The 24,777-nt window shown below is 39.6% G+C and overlaps 1 protein-coding gene across 1 annotated transcript in view; it reads right to left on the bottom strand.

Moving 5' to 3' along the window:
* LOC109548609 (protein FAM237B) overlaps positions 1–24,777 on the bottom strand; it is a 42,532-nt gene that overhangs the window by 13,749 nt on the left and 4,006 nt on the right. The window lies entirely within an intron of this gene.

The raw sequence follows: 24,777 nt of genomic DNA, 5'->3' as shown, positions 1-24,777 counted from the left end.
TTTGTTGTCATCATTTAAGAAGAACAAGAAATAAAAAGTTTAGCTTAGGTTTGTTTACCTTTAGTTTAGCTGAAACATAGCATATGTATAAACATTATGTATTCCAGAATCCTTACTTTACCTCTTTGCATTATTTTTTAGTGGTTGCTTTAAGGATCACAATATATATACTTTTAACAGCCTACTTAGGGTTAATATTGAATCAATTCACGTCAAATACAGAAATCTTGCAAGGTAGGAGTTCATTTACTCACCCTTGCCTGTTTTTGCTAAAGTTGTCAAATGTATAACATCTACATACATTAAAACTCCATGATACAATGTTATAATTTCCAGTGCTCTCATTCCCCCCACAGTCAAGATCTGAATTTTCATCTGTTTTTATTTCTCTTTAGTGTGTAGAACTTCCTTAGTATTTTTTTCTTTTTTTTTTTTTTTGCGGTACGCGGGCCTCTCACTGTTGTGGCCTCTCCCATTGCGGAGCACAGGCTCCGGATGCGCAGGCTCAGCGGCCATGGCTCACGGGCCCAGCCGCTCCGTGGCATGTGGGATCTTCCCAGACTGGGGCATGAACCCATGTCCCCTGCATCAGCAGGCGGACTCTCAACCACTGTGCCACCAGGGAAGCCCCTTAGTATTTCTTATAGTACATGCCCACTGTCAATATATCCTTTTAGCTTTCTTTTTCTGAAAATGCATTTCATTCTTGGAAGATCATTTTCACTGGATGTAGAATTCTGATTTGATGTGGGCTTGTTCTCCCTTCCCCTCCAGCACTTTGAAGATGTTGTTCCACTGTGTTCTGGTCGTCAATAATGCAAATCATAGTTCCCTCGTATGCAAATTGTCATTTTTCTCCAACAGCTTTCAAAACACCTTTAGTTTTCTCAAATTTGATGATAATGTGCCTAGGTGTGTGCAATGCAATTCTGATGTTAACCAGCTAGAATTAGGTCAAATTTCAGAAGTTAGGAGCATAATTCTACCCTCACTTCAGAAGCCAGATGTAAATTCCAGAGTTCTCAGGTCACCATTCTTCTGATCAACTGGCTACAAATTCAGGGGTTCCAAGTACTCCCTGAAGTATTATAATTCACTAGAATGACTCACAGAACTCAGGAAAGTACTACATTTATAATTATAGTTTTATTATAAAGAATGTAAATCAGGAGCAGCTAAGTGAAAAGACCCATAGAGTGAGGTCTGGGGGTCCCACACACAAAGCTTTTGTGTCCTCAGAATGCCTCAACTTCCAGGCACATTAAGGTATAAATACCAATCAGGCTCTCTCACCTCAGTGCCCAGAGTTTTTACTGGAGTTTCATTACATAGACTTTGTTGATTGAATCATTGGCCATGTGCTTGAACTCAATCTCCAGCCAATTCTGCCCTCTTCAGAGGCTGGGCTCATATCACATGACTAAAAAGCCCCAACCCTGTAATTACCTGGTTGGTCTTTCTGGTGTGGCTAGCCCCCATTTTGACTCATCTCATTAGCATAAACTCAGGTGTGGGTCTAGAGGCTCACCATGAGTAACAAAGACATTTCTATCACTCCAAGAAATTCCAGAGATTTAGAGTTATTTCCCAGGAACTAGGGACAAAGACCAGCCAAATTCTTTATTATACAACAGTGTGGTTTTCTTTGTTTTTATCTAATTTAAGGTTTGTTAAGCTTCTTGAAAATGTACAGTTACATCTTTCACCAAATTTGGAAAATATTCAGCCATGTTTTCCTTAGATATTATTTCTGTCCATTATTCCTTTCTCTCATCTCCTTCTGGGACTCTAATTACACATTCTTAGAGCTTTCAATATGGTCCCTGAGGCTTGTTCATTTTTACTTCAATATTTTTTCTCTGTGTTCTTCAGGTTAGATAATTTCTATTAATTAATTATTTTTTTCTTTTTTTGGCCTCACTGTGCAGCATACGGGATCTTAGTTCCCCGACCAGGGATCGAACTCTTGCCCCCTGCATTGGAAGCGTGGAGTCCTAACCACTGGACTGCCAGGGAAGTCCCAATAATTTCTATTAATATATCTTCAGCTTTGCTGACTCTTTCTTCGTTTGCATTCTGCTGTTAAATACATCTGGTAAGTTTTTATTTCAGATAGTACATTTTTTAGTTCTGGAATTTCCATTTGTTTCTTTTTTATAGTTTCTCTTTCTCTATTAAATATCCTATATTTCATTCATAATGCACATATTTTCTTTTACATCCTTGAATATGTTTTATAGCAGGGGTCCCCAACCCCCAGGCCATAGACCGCTACTGGTCCGTGGCCTGTTAGGAACCGGGTTGCACAGCAGGAGGTGAGCGGTGGGTGAGTGAGCGAAGCTACATCTGTATTTATAGCCACTCCCCATCACTCCCATTACCACTTGAGCTCCACCTCCTGTCAGATCAGCAGCTGCATTAGATTCTCATAGGAGTGCGAACCTACTGTGAACTGTGCATGTGAGAGATCTAGGTTGCGCCATCCTTATGAGAATCTAATGCCTGATGATCTGAGGTGGAACTGAGGTGGTGAGGCTAGCTAGTGCTGGGGAGCGGCTGCAAACACACATTATCATTAGCAGAGAGGTTTGACTGCAGAGAGACCATAATAAATCAATTGCTTGCAGACTCATATCAAAACCCTATCAGTGAGTGGCAAGTGACAATTAAGCTACATCTGGAGGCAGTCTTTAAGTCAGAATCTGACACTTATTTTAGTCCATGCAGGGCCCGCCCATTATTTTATTTATCACTTCCATCTGTGCGTCTTTCCCCACACTGTGCACTTGTCTCACTCACAGTTTTGGTAAGCCCATAAGTTAACCCTAGCCAAAATGAGTAAAAAACAAACATCTCTGGAGAGCTTCTTTGAAAAGGGGGAAAGACCCAGTGATGAGACAGAAGACTCTAAGACTGCCAACAAAAAGAAAGCTGCATTTAAAAGAAAATACCAAGAGTCCTACTTAAATTATGGGTTCATTGCAACAGGTGATTCACATTCTCCAAGCCTGCTTTGTATAATATGTGGCAACCAGCTATCCAACGAAGACATGAAACCTTCAAAACTGCTTTGCCACATGGAGACCAAGCACCCTGCATTAAAAGACAAGCCTTTGGAGTTTTTCAAAAGAAAAAAACGTGCACACAAAGAACAGAAGCAATTATTGAAGGCCACCACTTCATCAAATGTGTCTGCCCTGAGAGCATCATTCTTAGTGGCTAACTGCATTGCTAAAGCTAAGAAGCCCTTCACTACTGGTGAAGAGTTGATCCTGCCTGCTGCTAAGGACAACTTTTAGGAGAGGCTGCAGTTCAAAAGGTGGCACATGTTCCTCTTTCAGCTAGCACCATAACTAGACGAACTGATGAAATAGCAGAGGATATTGAGGCACAATTGTTAGAGAGGATTAATGAGTCACCGTGGTATGCAGTCCAGGTTGACGAGTCTACCAATGTTGACAACAAGGCAACAATGCTTGTATTTGTGTGATATATTTTTCAGGAGGCTGTGCAGGAGGATATGTTATGTGCACTTTTGTTGCCAACCAACACCACAGCTGCAGAACTATTCAAGTCTTTGAATGATTACATATCAGGAAAACTGAATTGGTCATTTTGTGTTGGTATATGCACGGACGGAGCGGCTGCCATGACTGGACGGTTTTCTGGTTTCACTACTGGGATCAAAGAGGTTGCTTCTGAACGTGAGTCTATGCACTGTGTCATCCATAGAGAAATGCTGGCCAGCTGAAAAATGTCACCTGAACTTAACAACGTTTTGCAGGAGGTGATTAAAATTATCAACCACATTAAACTACATGCCCTTAACTCACATCTGTTCGCGCAGCTCTGTGAGGAGATGGACGCAGAGCACACACGTCTTCTCTTATACACAGAAGTGAGGTGGCTTTCTAAAGGTAGATCACTGGCCAGAGTATCTGAGTTATAAGAGCCACTCCAGAGATTTCTTTTAGAAAAACAGTCACCACTGGCAACACATTTCAGTGATACTGAATGGGTTGCAAAACTTGCTTATTTGTGTGACATATTCAACCTGCTGAACGAACTCAATCTGTCACTTCAAGGGAGAACAACAACTGTGTTCAAGTCTGCAGATAAAGTGGCTCCATTCAAAGCCAAACTGAAATTATGTGGGTGACGAGTGAACACTCGAATTTTTGACATGTTTCAAACATTAGCAGAGATTTTGAAAGGGACTCAACCAGGGCCTTCTTTCTCCTAGCTGGTGCATGATCACCTATCTCAGCTTTCAAAAGAGTTTGAGCATTACTTCCCAACTACAAAGACCCCCGAACTGGGAAGGAATGGATCCGCAACCCATTTGTAAATAAGCCAGGTGAATCGACTTTGTCCGTGCTAGAAGAGGATCAACTGCTTGAGATTGCAAATGATGGTGGCCTTAAAAGTATGTTTGAGACAACTTCAAATCTCCATATGTTCTGGATTAAAGTCAAGACGGAGTATCCTGAGACTGCCACAAAAGCACTGAAAAGCCTGCTTCCATTTCCAATATCCTATCTTTGTGAAGCAGGGTTTTCTGCAGTAACAGCCACCAAAACAAGATTACAGAGTAGACTGGATATAAGCAACACACTTCGGGTGTCACTGTCTCCCATCACCCCCAGATGGGACCATCTAGTTGCAGAAAAACAAGCTGAGGGCTCCCATTGATTCTGCATTATAGTGAGTTGTATAATTATTTCATTATATATTACAGTGTAATAATAACAGAAATAAAGTGCACAATAAATGTAATGTGCTTGAATCATCCTGGAACCATCCACCCCCACCCCCCTGAGGAAAAACTGTCTTCCATGAAACCGGTCCCTGTTGCCAAAAAGGTTGGAGACTGCTGTTTTATAGTAACTGCTTTAAATCTTTGTCTGCTAGCTTCAACATCTGGGGCACCCCCGGGTTGATCTTTGTTGATTGTCTTTTGTCTCAAAAATGAGTCACATTCCCATATTTCTTGATTTATTAAGTAATTTTAGGTTGTATCCTTAACATTGTAAATGTTATTTTCCAAACATCTTGGAGTCTGTAATACTTTCCCAAAGAAAGTTAGTTTTTTTGTATGTTTGGTTGGTTTGGTTTAGCATGCAATTGACTTAATTGGACTATATCTTTTGGGCTTGGTTGCTTAAAGTTTGTCCTGAGCAGGCATGGTTCAGGCATCAGCAGAAGATTTATTAAAAAGATTTTAGGATTCCCTTCTCTGGATCCCTCCTACCTTGGATCTTCCACTTACTTTCCAGCAACTATACTTATCCCAAACTCATACCTCTCATTCTTCAAGCCAAAATACCCGGCGTTTTGCAGCAGAATTTTAGCCAACCTGCAGGGAGCAGACTGAGGCCAGTTCTTAGGCTAGAAACTGTGAAAACAGGGATCTGAGTATCTCCCTTCTTACAAACGGTCAACTGCCCTCCAGAATCTGCTTACTTTTGGTCATTCTAAGGATAAACTTACAATTTATCATTGTTATATGTAGAAGGATCATCTGACAAGAGCAACTCATGTCAGAATTCCTCCATCACCCTCATTTTGTAGGTTAAGAAAACTAAGTCCTAAGGAGGTGTTTCCCGGTTCATAAGGAATTTATTGGAATTGGGGCTTGCCACCATGAGAGTTGAGTTGTTGTAGTAAGATAGATGTTATCGGGCAATTTCCTTAAATTTAATAAACATCACTAGTTTGAATTCATTGGCATTACACCCAGTCAATGTTAATCAAAATTCTATATTTTAAAATACTGTAAAAGAAATGTTATAACTTTTTATTATTTTTAAAGGACTTGGCTAGCAAAGTGCTAAAAGTAAAAGTTCCTAAAAGATATGTTTTATTGAGGATCTAAAAACTGTTTGAAACTAGTATATACACCTATGCAAACAAAAAAATCTAACATAAATGTTTATTTCAAAAGCTAAAATAAAAGGGGACCTTCAAGGTGGAGGAGGAGTAAGACACAGAGATCGCCTTCCTCCCCACAGATACATCAGAAATACATCTACGTGTGGAACAACTCCTACAGAACACCTACTGAATGCTGGCAGAAGACCTCAGACCTCCCAAAAGGCAAGAAACTCCCCACCTACCTGGGTAGGGCAAAAGAAAAAAGAATAAACAGAGACAAAAGAATAGGGACGGGACCTGCACCAGTGGGAGGGAGCCGTAAAGGAGGAAAGGTTTCCACACACTAGAAGCCCCTTCACAGACTGCGGCTGGCGGAGGTGGGGAGCTTCGCAGCCGCGGAGGAGAGCGCCGCAACAGGGGTGCGGAGGGCAAAGCGGAGAGATTCCCGCACAGAGGATTGGTGCTGACCAGCAATCACCAGCCCAAGAGGCTTGTCTGCTCACCCACCGGGACAGGTGGCGGCTGGGAGCTGAGGCTCGGGCTTCGGAGGTCAGATCCCAGGGAGAGGACTGGGGTTGGCTGCGTGAACACAGCTGGAAGGGGGCGAGTGCGCCACAGTTAGCAGAGAGGGAGTCCAGGAAAAGGTCTGGAGCTGCCGAAGAGACAAGAGACCATTGTGCGGTGCGCGAGGAGAGGGGATACAGAGCACCACCTAAACGAGGTCCAGAGACGGGTGCGAGCCGCGGCTATCAGTGTGGACCCCAGAGACGGGCAATGAAACGCTAAGGCTGCTGCTGTTGCCACCAAGAAGCCTGTGTGCAAGCACAGGTCACTATCTACACCTCCCCTCCCGGGAGTCTGTGAAGCCCGCCACTGCCAGGGTCCAGTGATCCAGGGACAACTCCCCCGGAAGAACACATGGTGTGCCTCAGGCTGTTGCAACATCACAGGCTCAGCCCGCATTCCTTACCCTGCCCTCTCCCTCCCCCCAGGCCTAAGTGAGCCAGAGCCAGCTGCTACTTTAACCCCATCCTGTCTGAGCGAAGAACAGATGCCCTCAGGTGACCTACACGCAGAGGCGGGGCCAAATCCAAAACTGAATCCCAGGAGCTGTGCGAACAAAGAGAAAGGGAAATCTATCCCAGCAGCCTCAGGAGCAGCGGATTAAACCTCCACAATCAACTTGATTTACCCTGCATCTGTGGAATACCTGAACAGACAATGAGTCATCCCAAAACTAAGGTGGTGGACTTTAGGAGTAACTGTAGACTTGGGGTTTGCTTTCTGCATCTAATTTATCCCTGGCTTTATGTTTATCTTAGTTTAGTATTTAGAGTTTATTATCATTGGTAGGTTTGTTTATTGATTTGGTTGCTCTCTTCCTCCTTTTTTTTTAATATATATATATATTTTTTCCTTTTTCTCTTTTTGTGAGTGTGTATGCGTATGCTTCTTTGTGTGATTTTGTCTGTATAGCTTTGCTTTTACCTAGGCCACTAGGGTTCTGTCTGTTTTTTTTTCCTTTATACTTTTTTTTTCCTTGTTTTTTTCAGTATAGTTTTTAGCGCTTGTTATCATTGATGGATTTATTTTTTGGTTTGGCTGCTCTCTTCTTTCTTTCTTTCTTTTTTTCTCCCTTTTCTTCTGAGCCGTGTGGCTGACAGGGTCTTGGTGCTCTGGCTGGGTTCAGACCTGTGCCTCTGAGGTGGGAGAGCTGAGTCCAGGATATTGGTCTACCAGAGATCTCCTGGCTCCATGTAATATGAAACGGCAAAAACTCTCCCAGAGATCTCCATCTCAACGCAAAGACCCAGCTCCACTCAATGACCAGCAAGCTACAGTGCTGGATACCCTATGCCAAACAACTAGCAAGACAGGAACACAACCCTACCCATTAGCAGAGAGGCTACCTAAAATCATAATAAGGTCACAGACACCACAAAACACACCACCGGATGTGGTCCTGCCCACCAGAAAGACAAGATCCAGCCTCATCCACCAGAACACAGGCACTAGTGGCCTCCACCAGGAAGCCTACACAACACACTGAACCAACCTTAGCCACTGGGGGCAGACACCAAAAAACAACGGGAACTATGAACCTGCAACCTGTGAAAAGGAGACACCAAACACAGTAAGTGAAGCAAAATGAGAAGACAAAGAAACACACAGCAGATGACGGAGCAAGGTAAAAACCCACCAGACCAAACAAATGAAGAGGAAATAGGCAGTCTACCTGAAAAAGAATTCAGAGTAATGATAGTAAAGATGATCCAAAATCTGGGAAATAGAATGGAGAAAATACAAGAAATGTTTAACAAGAACGTAGAAGAACTAAAGAGCAAACAAACAATGATGGACAACACAATAAATAATATTAAAACTTCTCTAGAGGAATCAATAGCAGAATAACTGAGGCAGTAGAATGGATAAGTGACCTGGAAGATAAAATAGTGGAAATAACTACCACAGAGCAGAATAAAGAATGAAGACAATTGAGGACAGTCTCAGAGACCTCTGGGACAACATTAAACGCACCAACAGTCGAATTATAGGGGTCCCAGAAGAAGAGGAGAAAAAGAAAGGGACTGAGAAAATATGTGAAAGGAAATGGTCAATCAAGTCAAGGAAGAGCAGAGAGTCCCACACAAGATAAATCCAAGGAGAAACACACCAAGACACATATTAATCAAACTGTCAAAAATTAAATACAAAGAAAAAATATTAAAACCAGCAAGGGAAAAACAACAAATAACACACAAGGGAATCCCCATAAGGTTAACAGCTGATCTTTCAGCAGAAACTCTGCAAGCCAGACGGGAGTGGCAGGACACACTTAAGGTGCTGAAAGGGAAAAACCTACACCCAAGATTACTCTACCCAGCAAGGATCTCATTCAGATTTGATGGAGAAATTAAAACCTTTACAGACAAGCAAAAGCTAAGAGAATTCAGCACCATCAAACCAGCTTTACAACAAATGCTAAAGGAACTTCTCTAGGCAGGAAACAAGAGAAGGAAAAGACCTACAATAACAAAACCAAAACAATTAAGAAAATGGTAATAGGAACATACATATTGATAACTACCTTAAACGTAAATGGATTACATGTCCCACCAAAAGACACAGACTGGCTGAATGGATAGAAAAACAAGACTCATATATATGCTGTCTACAAGAGACCTACTTCAGACCTAGGGACACATACAGACTGAAAGTGAGGGGATGGAAAAAGATATTCCATACAAATGGAAATCAAAAGAAAGCTGGAGTAGCAATTCTCATATCAGACAAAATAGACTTTAAAATAAAGACTACTACAAGAGACAAAGAAGGACACTACATAATGATCAAGGGATCAATCCATGAAGAAGATATAACAATTGTAAATATATATGCACCCAACATAGGAGCACCTCAATACATAAGGCAAATGCTAACAGCCATAAAAGGGGAAATTGATAGTAACACATTCATAGTAGGGGACTTTAACACCCCACTTTCACCAATGGACAGATCATCGAAATTGAAAATAAATAAGGAAACACAAGCTTTAAATGCTACATTAAACAAGATGGACTTAATTGATATTTATAGAACATTCCATCCAAAAACAACAGAATACACTTTCTTCTCAAGTGTTCATGGAACATTCTCCAGGATAGATCATATCTTGGGTCACAAATCAAGTGCTGGTAAATTTAAGAAAACTGAAATCGTATAAAGTATCTTTGCAACCACAACACTATGAGACTACATATCAATTACAGGAGATAATCTGTAAAAAATACAAATACATGGAGGCTAAACAATATGCTACTTAATAAATAAGAGATCACTGAAGAAATCAAAGAGGAAATAATAAAATACCTAGAAACAAATTACAATGAAAACACGACAACCCCAAACCTATGGGATGCAGCAAAAGCAGAGTTCTAAGAGGGGAGTTTATAGCAATATATTCCCACCTCAAGAAACAAGAAACATCTCAAATAAACAACATAACCTTACACCTAAAGCAATTAGAGAAAGGAGAACAAAAAAAATCCCTCCAAAGTTAGCAGAAGGAAAGAAATCATAAAGATCAGATCAGAAATAAATGAAAAAGAAATGAAGGAAACAATAGGAAAGATCAATAAAACTAAAAGCTGGTTCTTTGAGAAGGTAAACAAAATTGATAAACCATTAACCAGACTCATCAAGAAAAAAAGGGAGAAGACTCAAATCAATAGAATTACAAATGAAAAAGGAGTAACAACTGACTCTGCAGAAATACAAAGGATCATGAGAGATTACTACAAGCAACTATATGCGAATAAAAAGGACAACCTGGAAGAAATGCACAAATTCTTAGAAAAGCACAACCTTCTAAGACTGAACCAAGAAGAAATAAAAAATATAAACAGACCAATCACAAGTACTGAATTTGAGACTGTGATTAAAAATCTTCCAACAGGGGCTTCCGTGGTGGCGCAGTGGTTGAGAGTCCGCCTGCTGATGCAGAGGACGTGGGTTTGTGCCCCGGTCCGGGAAGATCCCACATGCCTGCGGAGCGGCTGGGCCCATGAGCCATGGCCGCTGAGCCTGCACGTCCGGAGCCTGTGCTCTGCAACGGGAGAGGCCACAACAGTGAGAGGCCCACGTACCGCAAAAAAAAAAAAAAAAAAAAATCTTCCAACAAAGAAAAGTCCAGGACCAGATGGCTTCACAGGCAAATTCTATCAAATATTTAGAGAAGAGCTAACACCTATCCTTCTCAGACTCTTCCAAAATACAGCAGAGGTAGGAACACTCCCAAACTCATTCTGTGAGGCCACTATCACACTGATACCATAACCAGACACAGATGTCACAAAGAAAGAAAACTACAGGCCAATATCACTGATGAATATAGATGCAAATATCCTCAACAGAATACTAGCAAACAGAATCCAACAGCACATTAAAAGGATCATACTCCATGATCAAGTGGGATTTATCCCAGGGATGCAAGGATTCTTCAATATATGCAAATCAATCAATGTGATACACCATATTAACAAATTGAAGGAGAAAAACCATATGATCATCTCAATAGATGCAGAAAAAGCTTTTGACAAAATTCAACACCCATTTATGATAAAAACCATCCAGAAAGTAGGCATAGAGGAACTTACCTCAACATAATAAAGGCCATATATGACAAAACCACAGCCAACATCGTTCTCAATGGTGAAAAACTGAAACCATTTCCACTAAGATCAGGAACATGACAAGGTTGTCCACTCTCACCACTATTATTCAAGATAGTTTTGGAAGTTTTAGCCACAGCAATCAGAGAAGAAAAAGAAAGAAAAGGAATCCAAATTGGAAAAGAAGAAGTAAAGCTGTCACTGTTTGCAGATGACAAGATACTATACACAGAGAATCCTAAAGATGCTACCAGAAAACTACTAGAGCTAATCAACGAATTTGGTAAAGTAGCGGGGTACAAAATTAGTGCACAGAAATCTCTTGCATTCCTATACACTAATGATGAGAAATCTGAAAGAGTAATTCAGGAAACACTCCCATTTACCATTGCAACAAAAAGAATAAAACACCTAGGAATAAACCTACCTAAGGAGACAAAAAACCTGTATGCAGAAAACTATAAGACACTGATGAAAGAAATTAAAGATGATACAAACAGATGGAGAGATATACCATGTTCTTGGATTGGAAGAATCAACTTTGTGAAAATGACTCTACTACCCAAAGCAATCTACAGATTCAGTGAAATCCCTATCAAACTACCAATGGCATTTTTCACAAAACTAGAACAAAAAATTTCACAATTTGTATGGAAACACAAAAAATCCTGAATAGCCAAAGCAACCTTGAGAAAGAAAAACAGAGCTGGAGGAATCAGGCTCCTGGACTTCAGACTACTACAAAGCTACAGTAATTAACACAGTGTGGTACTGGCACAAAAACAGAAATATAGATCAATGGAACAACATAGAAAGCCCAGAGATAAACCCATGCACATATGGTCACCTTATCTTTGATAAAGGAGGCAAGAAAATACAATGGAGAAAAGACAGCCTCTTCAATAAGTGGTGCTGGGAAAACTGGACAGCTACATGTAAAAGAATGAAATTTGAACACTACCTAACACCATATACAAAAATAAACTCAAGGGCTTCCCTGGTGGCGCAGTGGTTGAGAGTCTGCCTGCCAATGCAGGGGACACAGGTTCGTGGGAAGATCCCACATGCCACGGAGCGGCTGGACCCATGAGTCATGGCTGCTGAGCCTGTGTGTCCGGAGCCTGTGCTCCGCAACGGGAGAGGCCACAACAGTGAAAGGCCCGCGTACGACAGAAGAAAAAAGAAAAAAAACTCAAAATGGATTCAAGACCTAAATGTAAGGCCAGACACTCTAAAACTCTTAGAGGAAAACATAAGCCCAACACTCTATGACATAAATCTCAGCAAGGTCCTTTTTGACCCACCTCCTAGAGAAATGGAAATAAAAACAAAAATAAACAAATGGGACCTAACGAAACTTAAAAGCTTTTGCACAGCAAAGGAAACCATTAACAAGATGAAAAGACAACCCTCAGTATGGGAGAAAACATTTGCAAGTGAAGCAACTGACAAAGGATTAAGCTTCAAAATTTACAAGCAGCTCATGCAAATAAATACCAAAAAAACCCCAACCCAATCCAAAAATGGGCAGAAGACCTATATAGACATTTCTCCAAAGAAGATATACAGATTGCCAACAAACACATGAAAGAACACTCCACATCACTAATCATTAGAGAAATGAAAATCAAAACTACAATGAGGTATCACCTCACACCAGGCAAAATGGACATCATCAAAAAATCTACAAACAGTAAATGCTGGAGAGGGTGTTGAGAAGAAGGAACCCTCTTGCACTGTTGGTGGGAATGTAAATTGATACAACCACTATGGAGAACAGTATGGAAGTCCCTTAAAAAACTAAAAAGAGCACTGGTATATGACCCAGCAATCCCACAACTGATCATATACCCTGAGAAAGCCATAATTCAAAAAGAGTCATGTACCACAATGTTCATTGCAGCACTATTTACAATAGCCAGGACATGGAAGCAACCTAAGTTTCCATTGACAGATGAATGGATAAAGAAGATGTGGCATATACATACAAGGGAATATTACTCAGCCATAAAAAGAAATGAAATTGAGTTATTTGTAGTGAGGTGGATGGACCTAGAGTCTGTCATACAGAGTGAAGTAAGTCAGAAAGAGAAAAACAAATACCGTATGCCAACACATATATATGGAATCGAAAAAAGAAAAAAAATGCTTCTGAAGAACCTAGGGGCAGGACAGGAATAAAGACACAGACATGAATAATGGACTTGAGGACACGGGGAGGGGGAAGGGTAAGCTGGGATGAAGTGAGAGAGTGGCATGGACATATATACACTACCAAGTGTAAAATAGATAGCTAATGGGAAGCAGCTGCATAGCACAGGGAGATCAGCTGGGTGCTTTGTGACCACCTAGAGGGGTGGGATAGGGAGGGTGGGAGGGAGATGCAAGAGGGAGGAGATATGGGGATATATGTATATGTATAGCTGATTAACTTTGTTATAAAGCAGAAACTAACACACCATTGTAAAGCAATTATACTCCAATAAAGATGTTTAAAAAAAACGCTAAAATAATACACATAAAAACAAACAATAATTACTTCTTTGGATGATAGAATTTAGGGTGTTTTTTTTCCCTTTGTTTGCAACTTTCAGCCTGTATTGCTTTGCAATAAGGAAAAGAGTGATTTAAAAATAAAATAAATCATAAAAAATTTTATTCCCGTTAAAGCATTTAAAAATTTTATCCTGCTTTTCTCATAGGTTGTGCATTTAATGCTCCATCCAAATCACTAGAAATTCTAAATTACTATGGGTTTTGAAAATACTACTAAAATAAAAGCAAACATCTGAGCTATTTGCAGTTAATTATGTCCTTATACCATAAAATCTTTAAACAGTGAAAGGATTAAGATGCTTAGTTTTTATAGGAAAAATGTTATATGTAAGAAAAATATGGAGAATAATGTAAAAGTAAATAAGCAGATGTTCTGAAAGCAAAGATCTCTATTATTAACCTTTTAACCTTCTAGTTGTACTCAAAAGTTAACAATAACTTCTAGATTTTGAAGAAAACTTCAGGCTTTACATTTCTTTCCAACTAGTAGAATATTTTTTAAGCTGTAAGGATCATTACCATAGGCTGGCTTCTCCAGGAAGCAGGTTCTGTGATAGCATTTAGGGGGCACGATATTTCTTAGAGAAATAAGAATCTGGGATCCATACCTGCAGAAGGGAGGGGAAGGAAGCAGGATTAAGCAGAGAGAGAAGCTGAGCTGTGATGAATTTCCAGTGAAGTCCTCAGAGAACCCCACAGGGAGTGCTGAAGCTGGAAAGGTCTGTCAGATTTGTTCACATTGTGTCAAGCTGGTCGGCCCTGTATTCTCTCCTCTGTTAGTCAATGGAGGACCACCCCCAGAAGGGTGCGGCTTCTTGCAGCTGAGACAATTCTTGAAGGAGCCTACTGCTAAAAGCTGCTTGTTAACATCAATTCCAGCAGGTGAGCTAAGTCTTTCCTTGAAGGGGGATCTTGGTGTTACATCTCCATATTTACCACAATCGAACTTTCCTTTCTACTGGAAAATCCAACTCAATTCAATGTTCAGTAAGAAACAAATCTTTTTTTTATACAAATATATACATATTTTATTGATTTTATTTTAATTATTATTAAATACAAATATAAAGACATAACATTACACCTCACTTTGTCCTGCACAATAATTAATAACTATGTCCTATAAATGGGTATGACCAAGAGAATCCCATGTTGTGGCAAGGTGGGCAAGGTGAAATTTACAAATAACACTCACTCAATTGTGGGCCTGCAGAAGCCAGTACTCAGGCGAATGTCAGTCAGGCCACATTTCCCAGATGTGACAGCCTTTTCACTCCATTTTCAGACACTCTTCACATTTTTAAAAGTACACCCACCAGGTGCCCCTCACAGCCTCCTCGATTTTCTCCTTCCCTTTTGTCTTTCTTTCTACGTTTCCTTCCATCTAGCTTTCCTTCCAATTCTCTCTCCTTCAAACTGGTATCCAGCACCTGCTCTGAGTTCAGCCACACACTGAACCGGAGAGATACAAAGATGAATATTGGTTCCAGGGGCCTTTATTTGTGCCTCTTTTCTCATTTTATTGAAACAAGTAAATCTTTATGTCCATATTTAATAAACATTGGAGATCTGGATTATTTTCCAGCATGATGAGGTAGAGAATTCAGGGCAGTAAATGACCCATTTATAAAAGGTAGTTAAAACATAATTATTTGAATTAAACGGGAGAGAACTAATGAGAAGTAGATGGTATTTTCTGGGGAAATGTCTAAAAAACTGCAAATATTGTATAAGAATAAAATAATCTCCTAGAACCTTCCTTTGCTGCTAAATCTGTTTAGAACTATAAGGATTGAAAATAGAATGTACCAACCAGTACTCTGGAAAGGGAAGCCTCTATACCCTGGGGGATGCAGCTCCCTTCATACACCCTCTGAGTAAGCCCATGGTGCAGGAGCAAGAGAATGCTGTACAGCAGGAACCATAGAGAGAATGAAAAACAGTGCAAAATACTAAAGAACAAGGTCCAGCAACATAAAAATATGCCAGGCACAAAGACCTATTCTGCAAAATCAAAAGGCAAACTAACAACATGAAGACCACCTTTATTTTCGTTGGATTAGGTCATCGGTACTCCACATGACTCAGAACAGATACACATTCAGTAACCAAAAAATAATTAGAAGTATTATAGGTCTTCTGACAGGAATGTCAAAGGGAGAGGGGAGGGTGCATTCTTTTTTTTTTTAATAAATCTTTATTGGAGTATAATTGCTTCACAATACTGTGTTAGTTTGTGTTGTACAACAAAGTGAATCAGCCATATGCATACATGTATCTCCATATCCCCTCCCTCTTGAGCCTCCCTCCCACTCACCCTCCCTATCCCACCCCTCTAGGTCATGGCAAAGCACCAAGCCTATCTCCCTGTGCTATGCTGCTGTTTCCCACCAGCCAACTATTTTACATTTGGTAATGTATATATGTCGATGCTACTCTCATTTCACCCCAGCTTCCCTGACCCGCTATGTCCTCAAGTCTTTTCTCTACGTCTACGTCTTTATTCCTGCCCTGCCCCTAGGTTCATCAGTACCATTTTTTGTTTTTTTTTAGATTCCATATATATGTGTTAGCATACGGTATTTGTTTTTCTCTTTCTGACTCACTGCACTCTGTATGACAGACTCTAGGTACATCCACCTCACTACAAATAACTCAATTTCGTTTCTTTTTATGGCTGAGTAATATTCCATTGTATATATGTACCACATCTTCTTTAACCATTCATCTGTCAATGGACTCTTAGGTTGCTTCCATGACCTGACTATCGTAAAAACAGCTGCAATGAACACTGTGGTACATGACTCTTTTTGAATTATGGTTTCCTCAGTGTATATGCCCAGTAGTGGGATTGCTGGGTAATATGGTAGTTCTATTTTTAGTTTTTAAGGAACCTCCATACTGTTCTCCATAGTGGCTGTATCAATTTACATTCCCACCAACAGTGCAAGAGGGTTCCTTTTTCACCACACCTTTTCCAGCATTTATTGTTTCTAGATTTTTTTGATAATGGCCATTCTGACCAGTGTGAGGTGATACCTCATTGTAGTTTTGATTTGCATTTCTCTAATAATTAGTCATGTTGAGCATCTTTTCATGTGCTTCTTGGCCATCTGGATGTCTTCTTAGGTCAAATGTCTATTTAGGTCTTCCGCCCATTTTTTAATTGAATTGTTTTTTTTTTGATATTGAGCTCCATGTGCTGTTTGTATATTTTGGAGATTAATCCTTTGTCCGTTGTTTCATTTGCAAATATTTTCTCTCATCCTGAGGGCTGTCTTTTCGTCTTGTTTATGGTTTCCTTTGCTGTGCAAAAGCTTTGAAGTTTCATTAGGTCCCATTTGTTTATTTTTGTTTTTGTTTCCATTACTCTAGGAGGTGGGTCAAAAAAGATCTTGCTGTGGTTTATGTCAAAGAGTGTTTTTCCTATGTTTTCCTCTAAGAGTTTTATAGTGTCTGGTCTTATGTTTAGGTCTTTAATCCATTTTGAGTTTATTTTTGTATATGGTGTTAGGTAGTGTTCAAATTTCATTCTTTTACATGTAGCTGTCCAGTTTTCCCAGCACCACTTGTTGAAGAGGCTGCCTTTTCTCCATTGTATGTTCTTGCCTCCTTTGTCATAAATTAGGTGACCATATGTGGGTGGGTTTATCTCTGGGCTTTCTATCTTGTTCCATTGATCTGTATTTCTGTTTTTGTGCCAGTACCATACTGTGTTGATTACTGTAGCTTTGTAGTATAGTTTGAAGTCAGGGAGCCTGATTCCTCCAGCTCCATTTTTCTTTCTCAAGATTGCTTTGTCTATTCGGGGTCTTGGTGCATTCTTAATAAACAGCACATCTTTAAAATCTTCTCAGACCATAATCATTCCTCTTAATATTCTCCAGCACCATAGCTATTCCCAGAAGCTCTAACTTTTCAGAGTTCCCTGCCCTCCAAAACTTCTCTGACAGCTTCCCCATATGCCTTTCCTCTCTATCTTCTCTCTTTCCTTCTTCTGTAGCTTACTATTATGTAGCTGCATGTAGCCTTTCTGGTTTCATTTATTTTGTTTATTTGTTTAGACTTATAATTGAATTTTGGATAGCAAACAATAGCCCCAAGAGGCCAAAAAGACAGAATCCTTTCTTTTAAGTGTAGGTGGACTGTCAAGGAGAAGAGGGAGGCTATGAATGTCTGTAAATTAGTAATTATGACTTCCTTACACAATTAGTTAATAATTTTACCTCTGTTACATTAATAAGAATAGTGTGCTTTATATTGGAGTTTCCCTATTAGATGTGGAGGATTTTCCTAGGGGTAACTGGGGTGTAGATCCACCTGTGAATTCTGAAATAATAGATATAGAGAAGCTTTCTGGAACTGCTTTGTAGACTATTATTCCTCTAAATTCTACAGAGATATAGGACAATTTGATGCTTAGTCCTTTTGAGATTAGAGGAAATATGTTTTTAATCTGTATCTTATTGTTAATTTTTAGCTAGAATCACAGCACATTTGGCCTCCTACATCTAGCTTGGGGGGTGTTATTTACACCATTTAGAAGACCCGAGGTAAACTGGACATCATCAAAAACACAGCCAATAAAAATAACATATGACTAATTGGGGATTACTGTGGGCCAGGCAACACCATGGAGAATTTAAGGGTAGAGAAGCCAAAGGAAAGTTTTAGGGCTCAGGGGGTTAGATATTTACCATAATGAGGGACCAGCTTCCTGAAGGGGACAGTTACAGAAAGAATGGTATGCTGGTACGGCAGGCATTGAGAGAGCAGTTGGAAAAGGGCATTATGGATTATTGTTATTTCTAATCACTGCGATCCAAGCAATCCAGATTCATGTACAATTCAGGCATGCAATATACGTCTTCACAGTAAATGTTTCTATAAGCATATGTTATAAAAACTAGGAGTATAATTGTGACATCAACTAATTTCGTAATGTTTTTACAAAATAAAGCCATCACATGCTTCATTCAACAAGTATCTGATGAGCACTCACTGCTTGCCAGGTGCTGAGCTAGGTTTGGAGTTGCAGTGGAAAACAAGTAGACAAGGCCCTAGAGGTGGGAGACAGACAGTAAATAAGTAAACAGATACATAAAGAAAAGGGATTGTTTCAGATAGTGTCAAATGTTATGAAAATAATAAAATAGAAGATGACCAAGAGGTGGCTACTATCTTAGACGTGGTGGTCCGGAAGACACCTCTGAAGAGATGACATTTCAGCAGGGACTAAAACGATATGAAAGAGTTGGCCAAGAAGATAAGAAGATGTCAGGCAGAGGGAACAGCTACAGCAGAAAGGCTTTAAATTCGGTACATGTTTAGTGTGTCAAGAGAACGTCATGAAAAAATTTTCAGGGACCAAGTCATGTGAGGCTTTATAGCTCTGGATTTTACTCTAATAGCAATGAGTAGATATTGGTGAATTTTAAGCTACAAAAGAAAATAATCTGATTTATGTTTTCAAAGGATCCCACAGGCCACTCTGTGGAGTATGAACCAAAGAGGTCAAGGGTGTAAGCAGGAATCAATTGAGAGGTTTTTACTACAGTCCAGGCAGACGATAAATAAAGGTAAGAGTGAAGATGGTAAGACGGTATTGGAACTGGGCAATATTTAGGAGGTTTGGCCAACTAGATTCATGATGGATTGGATATGAGAAATCAGGATTGGATATGAGAAATCAGGAAGAGTGGAACTGAGGTTGATTCTGAGGGTTTGGGCTTCATCAGTTAGTTATGATGATTCTAATAACTAAGATGGGGATAACTGGGGAAAGATGATGTTATGGAAGTGGTGGGAGTTGGGGTCCATAAACTACCTATGCTTACATGGATGAGTTTTGCAGGAGCCTTGAATGCCCTTAAGTGGAATGAAAATTTTTGGTATATATTCACAGGGACTTCAGGTTGGGAGCATACACAAGTTTCATCAAATTCTTAAGAGAATTTGAAAAGTTATCTCCAGAAAGCAAAGTTAGGCAATTCCTAACATATTACCCTCTGGATTTTCTTTTTCTTCTTCCTTTCTTTTCTGTTTATAATTATGTAAAAGCAGAAAAGAGAGTAGAGACTGAATTGTTAGTAAAGAAAAATATATGTAAAGAAAAGGACACATTTTGAAAGTTAGCTCTCTTTTTAATTTTACTTCATTGAGAGTATAAGTACATATACAGGGTAGACTTGAAAAGATTTCTGGATTCCATTTTAATTTCCTCGCTACATTTAAGATCCGTTGGCAGTCCTAGGTGTAGGCTAGTCTGTAGCATTCCTGGGCTCTCCTACTAGGCCAAACACATATCTTCTCCTTCTTTGCCATGTCCAAGGGACATCTTATACCTTGGGTGTTTTGAGCTCTCCCACTGAGGTACAGCTAACGGTAACTCTTGCACGCCTTTCTATAAATAGGCATTTTATCAGATGAGGTTCAGCCAAGGAAACAACACTATGAATAGAATGGAGTAAGGGACTAATATGGGTATTAGAACTTACACGATTGTGTGAGAAGCTGAGGAAATACAGGTGTGAATGTGAATACCTGGAGGATTAGAGAAAAGCCAATAACAAGGGCCCATAAAGAGAGCTGTGGAAGGCTGTTGCCCCTGCATCTGGCAGTGGGCCTGAAGTCACCATAAATTAGTAAGTCAGAGAGTCAGGAAGAAAAGTTGGACAGACAGTTGGGTAGAGCACGGGCACATTTTTCTTCCACAAGGACAAACTGGAACCTACACTGGTCACTCATTATGTCAAACTCCAAGGATGCAGGCCACCTGCAGAAAAAGTTGGTGCTTTTGACGGCCTTGCTACACATGCTACTTGCCCAGGAACTGGAAAAGCTGAAGGAGGAGATCTCATAGGAATAAGAGAAGCTATGGGCCTGGGTGCTGCTCCATGTGAACAAGGTGAGCCAGAACATCAGGAACCACACATACACACACACACTCAGGTGTGTGTGCACATATGCAAGCATGTGTTGAGCAATGCCTGGGACCCTGCAGTAACCTCCTGAGTAACGACTGCTGCTTCTCCCTTCCAAATCTCATGCAAATTTCTCTAATGGCCAACTCTAAACTAAAACTACTAAAGGGAAGGGAATTCTGGGAGCCATAGTTCCTGATGAATTGACACAGTACTAAATTACCACAGTCATGTTCTTCACCAAACATACCATGAGAAAGAAGGCAGTGATTCACTTTGACCCCAATTATGGCCCTACTTAAAAAGACATGAAGTGGCTTCCCTGGTGGTGCAGTGGTTGAGAGTCCACCTGCCGATGCAGGGGACGCGGGTTCGTGCCCCGGTCTGGGAAGATCCCACATGCCGCGGAGCAGCTGGGCCCGTGAGCCATGGCCACTGAGCCTGCGCGTCCGGAGCCTGTGCTCTGCAATGGGAGAGGCCACAACAGTGACAGGCTTGAGTACCGCAAAAAAAAAAAAAAAAAAAAAAAAAAAAAAAAAAAGACATGAAATGAGGTTGGATGTATTTAAGTATATGGAGTGTGATGGGACAAAATAACTCAATGAACTCAACTTTCTGGTTCCAAGAACCCAACAATTCCATCTGAAGTTCTCAGACATTATGACTAGCACTAAGATAGCAGTTTTTATGAACTTGGGCTACAGTTGTTAGCAAAATGCAGGGCTGGATGGACCACAGTGGTAATTCCTATGTGCCTATATAAATAAAATGGGTCAAGATTACTCAATTTTATATCCTACCTAATTCTGCTACAGCCTATTATATCTAGCCTCACAGTAATGTTTTATAAGTAATCTTTGTTTGCTTTCTTGTCCCAACACTTTAATATCTTAGGAGGAAGTAATACAAAATTGATGTAGTTATTGGTTTTTCTACTCTATGAACTGTAATTTCTATACATCATAGATCTCATCTTCTTTTAACAAAAAGAGTATTTATCAGCTAATAAGACACCATTTTCCTTTGATTAAAAAATACTACCTTTCATCTGTGAGAGAATTTTCTGTCAAAAATATCATATGGCAAGATTGATAATATTAACATTATTTTCTAAGATGACATTTCATGTGAGATGATTTCCTTAATGAAGTTATGCAATCATTCCTATCTGTTGGAAAGACAATTTACACAGTAGCTAAAGAGAAGTCGAAATTTGAAATGAATGGCACACAAGAGAGCAGTTTTCACAGTCCAAGATCAGCCCTCAGAGGTTTACTTGAAGGATTATTATTATCTCTTTTACATATCAGAAGGGGAAAAATAATAAAAGAGGTGGGAAATATCATCCCCCAAATATATATCAGTTATTATAATACAAAAGTTGTAAAGAGAAAAATTCATATTAATTCCTTCTCCAGCTCCCCGTAACTAAATTATTAATTAACTAAGAAGAGAAATGACAACTTTTGGATCACTCAGAGAAGCAAGAAAGAATAGAAAATAATGTGTTAATGTTTTAGTCAAACTCAATTCCAGCCCCCAATTTCTTATTTTTCAAAAAGGGAATATCTTAGGATATTGAATGACAAGTTACAGCTGACACATCAAGGGAACGGAGATACTTCTTACCGAAGTAAGGTGACAGACCCAAATTCAGATTTTTAAAGGAAACGTTCACAAAATTCCTGGACCTCTCAGGTCCTCCATTCCCGATCGGCAGGGATTAGAGCGTGCCTGTTCCCCTTCCTCATACTCATTTGGATGTGCCTCCGAGAAGCCTACCGAGAGAACTTACTGCCTTGCCTCTGCAGTGGTGAGGCAAAATGACTGTAGTCTTGACTCCTGTCCAGAGAAGTCAAGCAGCCAAGAGCTTGGCTCACCAACTGCTTTGATGGTAATGGCGGAGAGTTTCTTTTGTTTGGGGATTGGCCTGCACTATCGAATTTGCCCAGGTAAAGTCTACATGAGGGTTTCCCATGGCCTGGAGGTGGGTAGTATATGAGGAAGAGCTCACCTTGGATTCAGTCGAACAGGGCTACAGAAAGGGATCAAGGGGCGTGATCCACAAGGATAAGATTTATGTGGACCCCGATTTCTGGAGGTAGCAAGGGCAAGGAGAGTCTAAATCTACCACTCAAAAAGAGATCTATCCATTAGGAAACCAGAGGTGAGAGGCTCCAGTGATGGGACTCTTCCAAGTACCCACAAAAGCACCTATGAGAGAGTCAACCCTAAATATTTCTTGATCCCAGGAACTCATACCTAACCCACCAAACAAAGTTCAAGTAAGGATTTTCTTATTATCTTTTTCTTTCTCCCTTTCATGCTCCAACCAAACCTGGAAAGGTCTAAAGCCAAGGTTAGCAAGCTGGCAACTAAATCCAGCAATAGCTGAGAGAGGGGAAAAGATGTAACTCTTAAGTTAAATGCAGAGTTTCAATTATTATACAGGAACCAACACTCTAATTTCTGAATCCAGACAGTGTTTGGGGCCTTCAAATGTCTTCAGGAATGCTTATTATCTAAGAGTGAGTGGAAATCTTAGAACTCTAATTAAATGGTGGGGGGGAAGCTTCCATCATTGAAAAAATTTAAAGAGATAATGGGAAGCAAAAAAACCCCCCATATATATATATATATGTTTTATTAGGTCTTATGCTTAGGGCTTGTTCAATGTAAAATGTAATGAAAGCGTAAAATATTTAATTTAAAGAGATAATGGGAAACCAAAAAATGTGTTTTATTAGGTTTTATGCTTAGGGTTTGTTCGATGTTAAAGTAATTTAAAAAAATCATTCACATATAAAGCTTATACCAGCTCTATCCTATAATGCTCCCTAGAGTAAACAACTTATTCTTTACTCTCTCTAGACATAGCCTTATCCTCTCCTTTGTTCAACTACTGCCATGTCCTTCTAACTCATCAGAAACTCTCTTAGCATTCTGTTAGGTCAAGGGATGGTGGCGGGGGAGGGGGGGGCTATGCTTAGTGTAATTGCAAAACATTGTGGGTTTCCCCCAGCCTAAGTATTGTCACATACAAGGGTTAGAGCCTAACCTTTCTTACTAAGAAGTATGTAAAAGCATTACATGGAATAAAAAGTTCTATGGATTATATTAGCTTTTGATATCTTCATTTTTTTCTCCTTTGTTAGCATTGAGTTTGGTCAACAAAAATGGGGTATATCTAATATATCTAATATCCTCTCTAATAGATATTTCCAAGTCAAATAAAATACGGTCTGAGAAAAGGACCTAGTGACTGCAATTTTTGTGAAATAGTAAGAACAGAATTAAAGTTCTAGTGAGTTAAAGACTGAATGGGAGATAAGGAAATAGATATAAGAAATTAATACTAAAATATCTGGGAGCTCTGCAGTAACCAAATGAAAGATTTAGTGCTGTTGCAAGAACTAGACTGAATGAGTAAATGAATTCAAAGGTCAAAAGGAATTATTACCAATTTAATTTTTTAAAAGTATATCTCTTTTAAGTGTCTATGACCCTTAAGAAAGGTTCAAAAAACTGTATATATTTTATACTCTATAAAACTATTTTTTTAACATCGTTATTGGAGTATAATTGCCCTACAATGGTGTGTTAGCTTCTGCTATATAACAAAGTGAATCAGCCATACGTATACACATATCCCCATATCCCCTCCCTCTTGCGTCTCCCTCCCACCCTCCCTGTCCCACCCCTCTAGGTGGTCACAAAGCACCAAGCTGATCTCCCTGTGCTATGCAGCTACTTCCCACCAGCCATCCATTCTATATTTGGTAGTTATACTCTATAAAACTCTTGAACAAAATGAGTTCTCAATAAACTTCATTTCCAACCATATCCTCCAATAAGTTATGTGTTCTGCACCATCTCAGAGTATATTCTCTGCCATGAGTCTAAGTAGGCTATATAATGAGTACAATGTGTACAAATGCTGTTTCATTCCAAAGCTATAGCTTAGCTTACCATGTACAGAGTGATAGTCTAACACACATGCCTAGGACAATGATTTACATATTCTCACAATACCTTTTTCTAGAAGAGAATATTTTAGCTGATTAATTTATGATGTGGTAGTAATAAACAAAATAATACAGGAATAAGCTAATATAAACATTAATTTCCTTATTTTGAATTACTATTCAAATTATCTGAGAATTCTATTTCTCGGTAAGTGGTTACTGCTTTATGAAATATCAGTAATAAGTAACAAAGAAAATGGTTTAGGTAAATGAGAATTCAATACACTA

This window comes from Tursiops truncatus, chromosome 9, assembly GCF_011762595.2.
Source record: "Tursiops truncatus isolate mTurTru1 chromosome 9, mTurTru1.mat.Y, whole genome shotgun sequence".
In the NCBI taxonomy this organism is placed as follows: Eukaryota; Metazoa; Chordata; class Mammalia; order Artiodactyla; family Delphinidae; genus Tursiops; species Tursiops truncatus.
Note: the sequence above shows the minus strand (reverse complement) of the source record. Positions and strands in the feature narration are given on the sequence as shown.